Source organism: Aedes aegypti, chromosome 3, assembly GCF_002204515.2.
Source record: "Aedes aegypti strain LVP_AGWG chromosome 3, AaegL5.0 Primary Assembly, whole genome shotgun sequence".
NCBI lineage: Eukaryota > Metazoa > Arthropoda > Insecta > Diptera > Culicidae > Aedes > Aedes aegypti.
The window spans coordinates 255,959,863-255,976,420 of record NC_035109.1 but is presented as its reverse complement, the minus strand read 5'-3'; the positions used below and the strand labels follow the sequence as shown (position 1 = coordinate 255,976,420).

Below are 16,558 nucleotides of genomic sequence, written 5' to 3'. Positions count from 1 at the left end.
AATTTATTCTTTTAATATTCAATGACTTGAATTGCATACAATTATCAAGACCCTTGCCGAACTAACGTAACGAGGCATTTTATTTGAATTCTTGTTCTATACAAGAATAGTACGAATAACTTTTCTGGTAATGTTCAAGGTGGACGATTTTCACTGTGACTCACTGTATGTGGCAGAGTTTTCCAATCATAATAGAAAATCCCTGAAATGGATACACGTAGGCTACACATTCATGTGCATGCAAAAGTCTTGAAAGATGGTTCAATTCAACGAAATTCACAGTGAATGGCTTTTATAGTCTACATATGGTTTCAAGTCCATCGTGAAGTGTTGCGCATTCAAGAATCTGCTCTTATATTTCGCATTTTGCACAGTAGAGCGTGATCACGTCGGATCGTTTGTCATAAAATGAAGAATAATGCGGCGTTGATAGCAAATCGATCCAACGCAATCCCGCACTTTTATTTACGACTGCACACTCATGGAAGGCACAACTTGCAAAACAGACACAACAATTTTATTAATTTTCATAATCAACTCTCCCTGACTTTATATTTCGTATCTCGATATGGAGTTTGATAACCATAGTGAAACTTAGATTTTATGGCTACCTCGATGGTCCCTTGGATTGTATTTGCACTGGTTTTGTGTTCTGTAACTCTGTACCTTTCTCAATCGATGACCCTTTTAATATCGAGGTTTGGAGAATCGGGTGTAACATGAAAACTTAAATTTAAGTATTTAGTGTTAGATAGGCGAATGGAATAGAATGAATGAATGAATTTTCTTTATTTGAGAGACTTTCAGCCCTTGGCTGGTTCGTCTCTAAATGGAATAGAGGATACGTCAATGATGTGAGGTTCTATAAACATAAACAACGAGTGGCTGCAAGATTTCAATAAAATTTCGCATAAAAACTTTACAAATATCGCATTATATTGTTACACTTACATAAGAAGTAAGGCCTTTAGAAATTTTGTAGTGTTTTGTAGTGTGTAACTTTAAATTTATACCCTAGTAGCACACATGTTATAATTGAGGCAGAATAACTCTTATATAGTAAAATCTGGTCATATAAGAGTTATTTTGCCGCAATTATAACATGTGTGTTACTCGGGTATGAGGTTATGTCAATAAGTGAAGTCGTTATAAAACGGCATACTACCATGGGCTGGTCATATTGTGTGAGTGCAGGTAGAAATGATGCTCAATATGAAACATCTGATATTTCAGTCGAGTTCAAAATGCGTCAGAAGGGTCTTAAACCGTTAAAAAATCATCAACATTAGTGTAACTCTAATATTTACCTATGAACCTTTATATAAGGAAAGGGCAAAAATATAAAAATCAACTTTTTTCAAATTTTTGCCGATGAAAGAATTTTTAATATGCCGCAAGCATTTTTTGACTACCAAGACTAACTTTTAGTGTAAAAAGATCGGAGGTTCATGCAAGTTCGATAGTATGTGTGTTTCAGCACACCGTGGAACACATAACAAACTAAGTGGCATCGTATAGAAAAAGGATAAAGCTTTCATCGGAAACTAAACAAAACTTGGCGGCCATTTTGAATTTGGCCACCATCATGAATTTTGTTAGGAAACCGTTTTTTCACCATTAGCGCACCGCTCGTTTAGAATTCTGAGGTCACCATCAGAAAGCTGAGAAAAACTGAGTAAAATAGGCTACACAAACTAGGTGAGCAATGGTATTTACCCTATGAAATGAACGATTTTCTAAATCATGTTCTACGATTTTGACGTATATGGCGAGTACAATTAATGAAACATTTTTTTTTTGTAAAACAAAGAAACAAGTCTTCAATCGTTGGTTGTTTCTTCGAATTGAGTAAAGAGTAAGAGCATAAATTTAAGTGAAAAAATATGGCGACCTTTTTGGATTTTGAGGCCATTTTGATTTTAAGTAGTAGAATTAGTTTTTCACCTTGTTAGCATCCAACATAATGAATTTTGAGGCTGCCACTAAATCAGATTACTCATACTCCTATTCTTCTTGTTTCTGGTGTTATGTCCCTACTGAAATCGAGACGGCTACTCAGCTGAATTAGCCATAAAAAAGGTTATTAAACAAGAATTTTATTTTATAATGCGTTTTTATAATCGAATGGTTCTTCGATATATCTTTGAGTTCAGGAGTTATGAATAAATGAATTAAATGAATGTAATCCTTCTAGATTTCTTTTTTTTTTAACCATGTGCATTGTTGTTCATTGAATGAAGTTTACAGATTGTGCGTTAGGACATTAGTAAGTATTGCAATGATATCTGTAGATTTAATGTAAAATATCTTAATCTTGAAATTCTGTGCTACTTTAGTATCGTTTAAACTGCCGCCCAACATATAAATAGCGAAATTGAACAGCTGATAGGCAGACTATGTTCCAATGTGGATGTAATGCCAATACTCAGGAATATCATTTTGAGATTCAAATCTGGCGGCCATCTTGGAATTCGACGCCATTTTGGTTTAAAGCGGTTAAATGTTTTTTTACCATCTTAGCTGCCGGTGCTTGTCATGTTGAATTATGAGGCATCCATAAAAAAAAACATTCTGATTCTTTCATTCTTATCTTATCTCAGCAGTTCAACTGATTGTTCATTTCAATCAATGTTTTGAACCAAATAAATGAAAGAATGAATGCTATTCCTGAGCTTGATGATATGCCGAAGAATCGTTCTGGTACCAAATATGCATTGTAAAGAAAATTCTTAATTAATTATCTGCTTTTATAACGAATCAAACTGAGAAGCAGGTTCTGTTCCAGTAAGGACAAAACGCCAAGAAAACAAAAACAAGAAGAGTAAGCGATACGATATTTTTAAAATTCAACAAGTACAAACAAAACTCATTCTACTATCAAAAATTAAGATGGCGTCGAAATCCAAGAAGGTCGGCAGATTTTCCCCTTAAATTAATACCCTTATTCTTCATTCGACTCGAAGAAAACGCCAACGATAGAAAACTTGTTCCTTTGTTGTACAAAAAATGATGTTTTCATTGATTGTATTCGCCATATACGTCATAATCGTAGAGCATTATTTAGAAAATTGTTCATTTTATTTCATTTTTAGTCTTAGATGAAAGTTTTATCCTTAGCCTTCCTTAGCCGAGTGGTTAGAGTCCGCGGCTACAAAACAAAGCCATGCTGACGGTTTCTGGGTTCGATTCCCGATTGGTCCAGGATCTTTTTGTTATGGAAATTTCCTTGATTTCCCTGGGCATAGAGTATAATCGTACCTGCCACACGATATACGAATGCGGAAATGGCAACTTTGGCAAACAAAGCTCTCAGTTAACCCGTATAGGCCTGAGTGGAAGCAAAAATACTGAAACCCTCACCGCTCAGCGAATTCTTAACGGATTCAAATGATTTTTTGTCAGTTCACTGGCCCACATATCTAGTTTCTAGAAGTAGCCAGAGGAACTCGGAAATACTCCTGTGGCCGGAGTTATTCCGGTGGGTCACTGGGTCAAGTCGGGTAAAAAAGGGCTATTTTTTGGGACATGCAAAGTTACCTTAATTTTTTTGAAATGACAATCATTTTAATTTGCATAAATCATTAAGAATTGACATTCAACATTATAAATGAAGAGTTTTGCACCGTTCAAAATATACCGGATGTGATCATTCGGACGTAATGCCTGGAAGAACCGGCTATAGATTTGTTGGATACTAATTCGTTTCAATTCTCGAAAAGAAGAAATCAAACATAATTGTGCACTAAATTGCATTCCCATAAGCTTGTCACAGATGTTCAGATACAAATAGGCCACTTTATCGTAAGTTTGAGGCGTCTCAGGACCCAAAAATGGTTATTTGTAGGATAAATCAAATGCAATACTCATAGTTATCCAATTCAATCGTTTCTCAAAAGGTTTACACTGATGCAATTTTCTTAAAATTCCGTCATGTAGTGGCCACATTATAGCGGATTCCAGAAAAAATCTGTGACTTGAAATTTGCCTACCTCAAGGGGCACATACGCACTGTACCCATCTCACTCGACCTGACCCAGTGATCCACCGGAATAACTTTGACCACAGGAATATTTCCGCGTTCTTTTGTCCACTTCTAGAAACTAGATATATGTGCCAGTATACTGACAAAAAATCATTTGAATCCATTAAGAATTCGCTGAGCGGTGAGGGTTTTAGAATTTTTGCTTTCACTCAGGCCTATACGGGTTAATAACTGTGGAAGTGCTCATGAGAACACTATACTGAGTAGCCGGCTCTGTCCCAGTGGGGACGTTAATGCCAAGATGAAGAAGAAGAAGAAGGAGAAGAAGAATAAGGAGAAGAAAGCTTTATCCTTCCTCTATACGATGTCACTAAGTTTGCTATGTGTTCCAAAGGAAATATGAGATATATCACGTGAAGAAATGAGTGCAGGTCGTTTGGCCGAATGTCGTTGTCACTGACAACCCGCATAATTAGTTTTTTAATACTCAATAGAATCGAAAACATTCGAAGATTGTATCGTTTAAATACTTAGTGTACGCATCATGTAAAATGCTCGCTTTAAAAACACACCACATGCATGAAGATGCTGGCAATGACGCTCTTGAATTAATTTTCTGGTTGTCATCTGTTCGGCCATCGAAACTATCACCGCCCTAATACTGTACGTTAAAAGCGAGGTTTTTAACGAATCTTGTGGAGAAAAAATCAACAATGCGAGTACTGAGTGCCAAATTTGAACAAACAACAGCAACGCTATTTCATTACGCAACTGTTTTGAGTTGGGTAATGAATAATTACACAACATTTTTTTTTTTGAAATTGTAAAATAATGGTGAATGCATTCCGATATAAGTTCTGATATCCTCAAGTGATCTTCTACGAAATTGCAAAAAATGCTGTACGTAACTCATTGCAGAACTCGATTTTTGCAGCAAGCCTCGTAGGATAAATTTACGACACGTGCTGTAAAAATCATCATTCTGCAACTTGTTCCATAAGCTACTATTCTTTTATTAAACTTAAGGATTCAGATTTTGTTAACCTAATTTCAGCAAAATCAGCACTTCGATAATTTCTATCAGTTAGCTGCAGCATATGAGCGGCCTGCTACATCGAATTATACAATAATGTAATTACCATTACGCAACTGATTTCAGTTGCGTAATTATTGCAAAACGCTTTATTATTACGCAACTTTTTTGAGTTTTGGAATGAATGAATACACAAAAAATCAAGGGTTGACAAAATCGGGAAAAAAATTTCGACCACTTTTTGTTTTTATTCTCGTGTATAGACTTTGTTTAATGTTTTTGTCAATGTTTACAGCGTTTTTTAATATTTTTGTATGAACCGTAATAATATACACGATCATTAACGTAACTGCGTTCTGTGACAACCGCGATACAAAGTGAATTCATACTTTAGATGATCGTATAGACGTGGCCAATGTCATACCAAACTTTTTACATTGTGGTTGTACATAATATTACCACATTAAAATCATGTATTTTTTGAAGGCTGACAAAATCGGATCAAAAGGGTGCAGAAATCGGGGGTGGATGAAATTGGGTCTAAAAAGATGCTAAAATTGGGGGTAGACAAAATCGGGGGCTGACAAAATCGGGTCATAACTGTAATGCATCCCGATATGATTTATGATACCCTCAGAGAGGTCGTCTACGAAGTCGCTAAAAGTCTTGTACGCAGCACCTTATTGCTGAACTTTATTTTTACAGCATTAGCCGTTATTATCTAACTCGGCATGCCTGGTTGGATACATGTACGACTCGTGCTGCGAAAATCATCATTCTGCAACTTGTTGCGTGATAAAAATCGAGCTTGTGAGTTGTGAGTGAGTTAATTGAGTTCTATGGTAATATTCACTCAAACTGAGCGATAGAATTCAAGGGAAAGTTCAATGGTGAAGTTCATTACATGTTCATATAATTTATTTACAAATAATAATTACTTGATTCATTGTACTGCTACAAAGCTTAGCACCAGCGTATTGTTTTTTCTGGATTTTTCAGCAGTTTTGATTACACTCAGGCATTGCAAAATTTGCTCTCATCTGAGTATGAAGCACGTTCAAAGCAAGCAAAGAAAAACATCCAATCTGTTGCGGTCTGCGATCGTCAATGTATCGCAAGTTGTAACAACTATGATAAATGGAAGCAGCAAACGAGAGCCTCAAAGAGAGAGCGATGATAAAATCAATTGTTTTCGCTTGTTTACCGTTGGGGGTAGGTGTTTTTCTCTACTGACACGATAAACAATCCACGAACTTCCAATAGCAATAGCACCCCCAGGTTTGGAACATGTTTAGAGGGAGTTTATCTTGAACTGCTATCCCCCCGATCTGATCAAAGTTGTAGCAGTATACGTTGAATAGTCTCTCATAATGTGCAGCATGTTCTGATAGTTACAGATAACGATAGGCGAGAGATTCTCTCAATTTTCTCAGGATTCAATCCCTGATTTCACATTTAAGAAGTGTGTATAATTCTGTGCAAAACTAATTTAAAAAATAAATAAGTTTTAAATAACCATCAGAAAAGTTTTTGATTCAAACATGGAATGGACGTAATGCCAACGATATATTCGGTATTCTAGGAAGAACTTGCTATTTGGTACCGACATGATCAAATTCCACCCAATGATCTATTTGACCCCGGATTATGAAAACTAATTAAAATTTATTTCTGGCTGTGCAATTTACTTTTAAAAATACGTTTAAAACCTGTACATTAAAGATGACCATTTCATGTGCTTTGAAATGAATCAGAATTCATAAGCAACAAATCTGTAATAAGTTTCACAATGTTCACAATGACGTTGAATCAGCCTGTAATGATTGTACAAACTTAATAACCGCGACGTGATTCACTGGATGTGTGCCACATCCGAGGAAAACTTAATGGGCTTACCGAAACTTAATACAGCAGCTACCAGTCGTCAGCTGTCTTCTTATTTGTTCGCATGAGCAGCATGAACAGCTCCTTGCACCATGCGGAAGAGCGACGAAGATGACGGACTACTAAGACATCCTTGAAGAAAGAAGAAAAATTACTCTTTTCATTAGTTTTCGCTTCGCTGAGCCAATGCTCATAACGTGTGCCATCATCGTGAGTGAACGTGCCTGCCAAAGTTCTTTGCTTGTTTTGACGCCATTTTCCACGTGCTGTCGTCCATAGTTAGACTGAAGCGGCGACGGCGAGAGAAGATGAAAAGCTTTTGCCATACCGCGATCTGTTTGGCGTCGAATTATAACGAACCATTACCGTTGGCAGGGGTGACTGGCATAGGCGTTGGAATAGAAAGGGGTAGGTCTCCCCCAAGACTCCTGCAGACACCCAGAAATTTTGCATAATATTACATTCGAAATTAAATCGTTGCCTGGTGATAGCCTATTTTTATAAAACAATTTTATGTGTTGAATTTAGAGCATAAAAATTATTAAAGTATAAAATTATACTATTTTTTTGAACAATATTGACTACCTTCAGAAGCATCTCGTTGCCGCTATTCACAGTGAGCGATGTTTTTCTACATTGTTGTAGACAATGCAAGAGCATGACAGTTGATGGGTTGATTAGTTTCAAATATTAATGACCGTTGAATAATGGATGTATTCGAGAATAGGGATTGTTTATTTTATAAAGTGGCCATCTTGTTTGCTTCTTCACCATAATTATATTTCAAAATATTTTTTTTCAGAAATGTACTCAAAGTTGAACTGCATAGCAAAATTGTTTCAATTTTAACGATAAATTTAATGAATTTAATCTCTCTAAAATTCTCGAAAAATTTATCCAGATATAAATCATGGGAATCCATGAGATCCATAAATCTTATCTGATTATTATCAAGGAGTCTCTTAAAAAAAGAAGTGGCAAACTGTTTTTTTTTAGCGTGAGTAGTATTATTGCGACGGGATTTCATCCCATCGTGGTTTCTTTTGGTCGTTAGATCTGCATCTGCCAGGCACTTAAAACTGCAATTCATTCAACAACTATAATAACATTAAATATCTCAGAAAATAAAACATATAATCTCAGTTGGCTCCAGACACCAATAGGTCTTTTCACAAGACGTTTCAAATCAACTGATGGGGAAGCTCTTCTATGGAAATGAAATCGTGTTCTCACCGGTCCTTCACCGATTCAAACAAATGTATAGACGGATCTGTCTCAACAAATACAGTCATCTCTCCCTTACTCGATATTGAAGGGACCATCGAGTTAGCCATGAAAACCAACTTTTACTATGGTTCTCTAACTCGATATCGAGATACGGAATATCGAGTAAAGGAGAGTTAACTGCACAACAGATACTGACGCTTGTCTAGGTTTGTATCATTTAACATACAAACTTGCGTCATGCTTTGTATCATCCAACTTGTATGCAAGGAAACTACAGTGTTGCTCACAGTAAATGGTAACACCACAATAAACTTTATGGAGGCACTCAGATATTAATTTACCAATCCCCAAAACAGAATAGAAAAATACTACTTTTGGGCACCGTTATGAAACAATGCCGAAAGGTATCACTTTTCAGTTCTGTTTTCGTTGATGGAAAAGTAGGGCATTAAGTTATTCATTCTTTGGATAAAAAGTAGGTTGATGGATGATGAAAAGTTTTTTACCGGAGTTCGTACAGGAAATTACGAATACTTTTTACGAAATTCTGCTAGGAATTCTTGAAAAAAATAAAATCACTTACCATGTTTATTGTTGTTTATTTTATTTTTTTTAAGATTTAAACCTTGAATTTCCACAAACGCTTTGTTCTTTTATGATAACTAGCGTTGGTCGATTTTGAATCCATGTTGGAAACAACGAATTTTTAATTCCAATTTATCTATTTTTTAAATCGATGTTAGGAGCACTCGATACCTGGTGAATTGCTTTTCTTTATTCAATTTTTGTTTTTATTCAAAAGGATGCTATTGATAAGATTTTTTTGATGAGTTGATGAACCATAAACCTAGACGAAGTTGATGGTTTAATGGCTAACACTTCTGCTTCATAAGCACAAGGTGTTGGTTTCATTTACAGGCCCGTCCCTTATAACACGCCTTTCAACGATTTCATGTGAGAATGTTTTGGCAATGCCTTATGAAATTTTATCACAATACTTGAAAAAAAATCATTAGATCTTTGAGGTGCTCTTGAAAATCTTCCTTAGCAAGTCCTTAGAGATTCTAATAGAATAGTTTCACCAGATATGGTTAGTCTTTGATTTTGCCAATTATTTCACTAATAAACTAAAAACACTAATAATAAGAATTCCTAGAAATGTCTAGTTTCCTTCTAAAATTCTAAGAAGGATGCTTCGTAGGTCATGGAATCTATATATGTTGCACTTAAAATTTTCCATTTTGAACTTGAAATCAATGAAAACTACTGATGAACAGCGATTTGAGACAAAATTAGGAATAAAGGTTAGATCTGTGAATATCACAAAAAAACGCTTAGATCTAGATTCCGCCATACTATGAAATTCTCGCACTGCGTGCTAATATGGTGATATTATACAACTGAAACGCCCTATTTTAGCTGTATATTATCCCTATAAGCCCAAAACGCTGAATAAGAATGCATGTGGTAACTCGGGAACCGTGGTTGTTGTGATGGAATTATATCTCTACGCTAGGCCCCCTCCAGAAAAAGAAAATTTCCAGCTACGCCAATGGTGACTTGAAATAGGAACAACAAACAAGGACAGCTCCAGCGCCTAATCGGACGAAGAATCTGGATGTGCGAGGTGGCCCTGAGGAAGGATTTAGCACGCCAATAAAGTGATGTATACATGCACGGAATAGAAAAACAACACGGTTTTGCCTTCGGGAGTGCTGCAAGCCGGTGCCAACGAAAGTGAACGAAGTGAAAATCGATAATTTGGATAGAGATCCGCTCAATCTAATCCGTACAGAGCGCTCCAGGGGTGACCATAATCTTTTCATCGTAATGCGAACTTGGCGAAAGAGGATTAGCTTGGAAGGCAGTGTCAGTGACGGTACCACCACATGAAAGTGTCAAAAGCGCTGTTCCGAAAAAGAAACTAGGCCAAGCAAGGAGTGATACGTTTGTGCAGCGTGACATCGCAACGTAGGATTGGTTCATGGAATAGGCATACGATGTGCTTTGACACTGATTTGCTGAATGAATGTACTGGAGGTAATTGAAAGTTGTATGTTTAATGGTGTGGAATTTTTTTGCACTTGACCACGTGACCTGTGAAATGTTACAAACCTAAGATTGGGATGAATTGAAAAATCTATCAATATCTTCAAGAGCACAAATCATGAAGCTGAAATTTTGACCGGTGGTCACTCACTGGTGGTAAGCAACAGGATTTCAGCTTAAACCGCTTTCTGGTTGTTTAAATTTGTGCATATGAAGATTTAAGGCTTCGATTTATAAATCATAATGTTAAATGCATCGAAAGAAGCGCATTTTCTTTCTGAAAAGTTTCTTTGAAGACACCATTACACTATGAATGAAGCAACATTGAAACGCTATTTATTAAAAGCACTAAAAATACCAAATCTTCCACTGTGCATTGGTTCCCCCTTTTCGTCATCGATATCCAAATTATATAAATATTCAAACACTTTATAGCCCATAATCTTTACTAGGCAATCTTAATCTACCGGTTGGAGGTCAAAGAGTCACCTATTTACGTGGGTGACCGAACAGAGCGTTCCCTGCAACCAATCAAACAGTTCCTCCACCCATCATGGTCACGTGGTCAATGGTGGAAAACCTGTCGCCCACCGAAATTTGGTCGGCGATATTTTTGTTATTGCTTTTCCCTTGCAGTCACCGGCAAACTCAATCCAACACAGTAGAAAAGTTGTGCACCGTGGTTCCGTGGAAATGTTTACGTGTAAGAAGAGTGGCTATGCTTAGATTAAAAAAAAACTACAGTCACCTCTCCATAACTTGATATTGAAAGGGCCATCGAGTGTAAGAGGTATCGAGTTATAATAAAAAAAACTACTTTTGACAAGAAACCCAACTTTTACTATGATTCTCTAGCTCGATATCTATATGCTGAATTTAGAGTCAACTCTCCCATGACTGTACCAAACAATTTCATAATCACAGCTTTAACTGACTTGAACCTTAAAAATCATCCCAGAATTTCGAACCTGAAGAGTACATTTGACTCGTCTTACGTAATCCAACTCCACTATCGGAAGGAGGATGATTTCTTCTAATAGCGGGGCGTATTCAAAGTTCTTCATTTTCTCCGGATTACACAGCGTAACAAAAATGACATTTCTGCGTGTCTCAAGGATCAAATTATGTGTCTCGAGTTGATTTGGGGTTGCTGAATCTGATGCCATTTTTAGAAATGTTCCAGCACGTCACAATTTTTAGCTACAAGTTGCCAAAGTTGTATAAAACACTGGTTTTATTGATGTTTACATAAAATTCAAAGTATAATTTATCAAACATTTTTTGTGATCACATCCCCTAACCATCCTATTTTGCACTTCAACTTTCATTTTAGATTAAATTTGGTTGAAATTGCGCAATAAAATTTAGGTTGAAGCTATTTTTTCGACATGCTTGCTGTCTGCATACAAAGTTCTTCGTTTTTCGTGTATGGGAAAATACAATACTTTTTGAAACGATCGAAAAATAACTTTTCCGCATCGAAAGAATCATAAACTTACATATAAAGTTTGAATTCTGTGGCAAATTAAGCAAATAAATTGCCTTGCAAGCTGGAAAACTTGCATGCAAGTTGGCTGAAATAGTCATGTTTACATTTTCAACAGCCAATATCTAAAAAACTAGACGTGCTATGATATTTTTGAAATCGGTAATGGATTCAGCAACCTTTAATTGAGTGCATAGCGGTATTTTGGTGCTCGAGACAAAAACGTGTTCCGCAGTGTTATTCAAGAATTATTCACACAAATAATTTTTAAAATTTATGTTGGCTTCGAATCTGCAGAGGAAGTTTGTTGAAAACTCCTGGAAAACTTTGCTTTCGAAATCAGCATAGCAGTAAAGGAATTATTTGAAGAGGTTTATCAATTTTTGGCAGTTTTGTATTCTGGAATTGACTTCTTGTGCGATTCTTGGACGCAAGGAAGGAATACTGTTAGATTTCAAAGATAATTTCTAAAGAAGATTCTGGAGGAGCTCCATGAGATTTTTTAAAATTTATTAGAGAAGTTTCATTTTTCCTGTAATCGTTCAGCTTTGGATGAAATATTATGAATATTTTTCGACCTGCATTAACATTTTGTTGTTTCTCCTTCCTTCTTATGACGCTATCTTAAGGAATTCGTACAAAAATGTTTCCATACTCTAAAAAACAACACTTTATAAAAATCTGAATGAAAAGGGTAAATGCTATGAATTTATGAAAATAGCAGAATCCCTCAACGATTTTTTAAAGTAATTCAAAATTTCATTTCAGTTTAACCTAGCTACGTAATGCACATTTTATTTCAATAAAATCAAACATTTCGAATATTACCACCTAAGGGGGCAGGATCCGTCATCGATTTCGGAATTTTCAAAAGCAGTTTTTTCGTTCAAAATCAAGAACATTCACAGGAAAATATGTTCACTGTATTCTATTCTCCAACCGAAACACAATGAACACATTTTCATCGAATAACTTTTATTTTTGAACAGAAAAACTGCGTTTGAAGTTTTGATAATGACGATGATTAATATGACGGAGCGTTGAACGTTAAAACATCTTTGGCAATGTCCTTGAAAAAATATCGACAATATATTCGGGATAAACACAATAATGAAGAAAAACACTAATTGAACTTCAACATTTCACTTTTTCAAAAGAAAAAGAAAATAATAATAATAAATCAATTTGTGAGGAGAGCAAATACCTTTATAGTCTAATAAGTTGCTTATTTTGACAGATAGGCCTATTTCATCTGCGACTTACAGACTTCATTAGTGTAGGTGCTCGACTCAATAATCAACACAATAATGAAAAAAGTTCCTCCAGTCAAGTTTGATTGTAATCTCTGCAAGTAGGAAGGAAATGGTTTCAACATTAATCTGTTCACCATAGTATCATGAAACTTCAGAGTTCATGAAAAACATTCTAAGATGTTACAAATACCAGTAAAATTTTCATCTGTTTGAACACCAATCAATTAATCTATAATAAAAGACGATGAAATAAGAACAAAGTTTTCTGTAATTATTTCTACAAAAACCAGCTTTTCTGTGAAATGTATTATTCCAAATAAAATTTATTATATTGTTTACAATTACTTCAATTCCGAACATGACGCATATTCCGAATACTTGCCATTAAGCAGTGAGTTTTCAATGAAATCTTCAAAATATCTCGACAGGATTCACAATTTATACTCCACATTGAAAAATGTTAATTTTACCCTTTCAAATCGTCACCGTTCGGAATATGAGTCATGTTAAGCTGAAATTATCCAACAAATTTCTTTGGAAGTTCTTCCATTTTTTTTTAAGTTGCTCTAAAAATTTGATATAAATTGGATATGCAGCGTAGAGTGATAATTTAAAGAAATTCCTAAAAAAAACTGGAAGCATTTGTGCAATATTTTTTGGACCAAAAATATTTAGTGTATAGATTTCTGGATGTTATTGATGTAAGAAATGTATGAAGTAATTTCAAGACCCTTAAAGAATACTGGATGGAGTTAATGAAGACTTTTATAGATGTTCAGTAATAAATTGTGACATCCTTTAGTAAACCTGTTGTAAATTTCTCTAAAAAATATCCTCCCCATAAGTGTCGCTAGCACTGCTTGAAGAGAAAATCTCTGGAAAATACTTTAATTAATCTCTGGTGAATTTTTCAGAAGATTGCTAGGGTGATATCCCAGGGTGAACATAAATTTGATACTCTACAGATATCCCTAAACGAGTTTCTCTTAAAATTGCGAGTGTTTGGAAAAAAAAAATATTTGAGATAGTTTTGGAGGAATACGGGGAGCAACATCAAACTGATTTATAGAAAAATCTAAAGAAAGAGTTGGAGAAAATTGTGTGAAGAAATGTAGATAGATCTGCAGAGAATTTCTCTGAAAAATCACTAAGAACATTTTCCCAATGGAATCTTGTTAAATTGCTCTTGAACATGTTGTGAAATATAAGAATAAATCCTTGAAATAACACCTGAACGAATCATTTAGTTTTTTTTTTTTTTTTTTGGTAGAAGCTTCTGAATATTTTTTCCAAGAGATTTTCTGACAGTTTTGTTGAAGGAATTGAAAGAAAAACTTTAGGAAGAACCTGTTAGGCAAAGTAGGAAAAATGGTTAGTGATCTGTCTGAAGAATTTGTGGAAAGAATCCTCGTTTGGTGATATTGAAGACAACTTTAGGGGAGACTCCTAGAATTCCTTGTGCTATTTCTTGGAGAACCCCTCAGTAATTCCAGAAAATCCTTTATAAATTATGAATGAACAACCGTATGATATTTTAAACTATCATTTGGGTTTACCAACAGAAATGTTGAAATGGATTTCTAAAGTATTCTGAAGGCAGGATTCTTAAAAAAAATAAAGACACCAACACGTTAACGCTTCCAGTAGACGATTTGCCCTTTGAAGGAAGCACTACACTCCCTAGACAACGGACTAGCATATAACTCCCAGTGGCTTATTTTAACTCTCTATTACCCAACTTCGCTTTTGGACGGGCTACATTTTGGATTTTTGTGTATTTTTTCGTAGCTCGGAAATCAAAATGATTTTTTTTTGGCTTAATTATTGAACGAATCTTAATTTACTTACGAATCTTATTAATTTACGGAAAATTTGAAAAACTTCTTGATAAATTACAAGAGGAATCTCCAATGAATCCACAGAGAAAAACTTGAAGGTTTCTCACGAGGTTATTACAGAGGTATTCCAGTTGACATTACTGTCGAAATCCATGGAGAAATTCCAAGAAAATTTTATGGAAAATCCCCCATGAATAGGATTTCTGTGGGAACTAGTGAAGAGTTTCCGATCAATTTCTCAATTTCGAAAACAGAGCCAAGGAGTTGTTCAGTAGCTCAATGGCTATCATTATATAGCTTAGCATTGACTGACTACACATATCAATGGTTGCTATTCCGTTATTGACCGAAGTCAGTGAAGATGTACAAAGAATCAACTAGAAGTTCAGCTGGTATTGGCATTAATCTTCTTCAGTGTACATATTTCAGTGCCTCTATTTATACAGGGTCAATAACGGTGCCGTCCACGTTCTTGCAGTCAAGTGGGATTGGAGGGGAGGAATGTTAGTGTCTAACCCTTGCTATTTGGAGACCATGTTTTCCTCTGCATCTCCACAGAGGTTACTGGGAGGGATGTATGTTATTGGAGAAAATCGTTGGGTCATAGGATTCATTTTGATAAGCGATTAGACAATGATATACAATTTTTTATGAGATACAAACATGCTTTCAAATTTTCAATTCAAAACTTGTTGATCAAATAGTTAAGCACAACATTCCAGCTGTCAGGCCGAAAGCATGTGTTATCATATTTTACTCATATGAAGAAAAAAAAACTCGGCTGGCTGGACCATTACAGAACACACTTATGCCGACACTTACAGTGGCGAACCATTCAAAGTTTTTTTTATTACAAAGTATGTATCCTTTGTCAGGTTATGGTTTTCATTTACTTGCAGATACCGTAACCCGGGGGCAAATTGATCACTATTTCACAACTGTTTGTCATGTTTTCCTTCCGAATTCAAAAATTGTCAATTTTATTTCGGTGAACTCAGTACTACATTGATCTCGATCAGTTTATGTAATCTATTTTTTATGAAATAAATCTTAACATATCATAAATTTAGTTTTAATATCAAAAAATCAAAATGACGCATTGGGGTGAAATTGATCACTTTAAAATAAAGCATATATTAGAATGCAAAATTCACCTATTTACTAAATTTGGGTTTCCTGAATCCGAAAATGATGTCGAAATTTTATTGCAAAATTAAACCTCAAAATTCTGCAAAATACACCTAAATGTATGCAATTTTCTTTGAATTAAGCACGTTACTCAACAATAAACGGTTTTATGAGTAACAAATATATTCTTGTAATGCTATACGATTTCAAAAATGAGTTCAGCGGTTCACACTGAAGCTTACACCACATTTTTAACACTCAAAGTTTGCATGCGAGCTTAGCACCAGCAGATTGATTAGTACCGACATTTCCAACAGTATTGTTAACACCTTCAAAAACTGGGAATATTTCTATGCAAAACTGACCATAATAAAAATAAAATAGTTTAAAATCATCATTAGACATCTATAAACTAGAAAACATTGAATTTCTGTGATGCCAACGAAGTATTAGGCATCCTTGAAGAAAATGCTATTTGTTACCGACTTGATCAAATTCACTAATCAATTTGCCCCCGGATTACGGTACGTCACAAAACAGCTCGAATATTTATATGATAAAACATATGAAACTTTCCAAGCAATTTTAAACTGGTGTATTGTAATTAGATCACCTCAATCAAATTTTTTTCTGAAGAAACTATCTTTGAGTCCACTATACAGCACTAAAAAGATATCT

The 16,558-nt window shown here is 35.1% G+C and overlaps 1 protein-coding gene across 3 annotated transcripts in view; it reads left to right on the top strand.

The window, feature by feature from the left end:
* Positions 1–16,558, top strand: part of LOC5569544 (pleckstrin homology domain-containing family G member 5) — a 380,350-nt gene that overhangs the window by 97,596 nt on the left and 266,196 nt on the right. The window contains exon 2 of one of the 3 annotated variants that reach the window (XM_021848742.1): positions 9,643–10,166. The exons of the other annotated variants lie outside the window; for them this stretch is intronic. The gene's annotated coding sequence lies outside the window, so the exon portion shown is untranslated. The remainder of the gene's footprint in view (positions 1–9,642; positions 10,167–16,558) is intronic. 3 annotated transcript variants of the gene reach the window in all.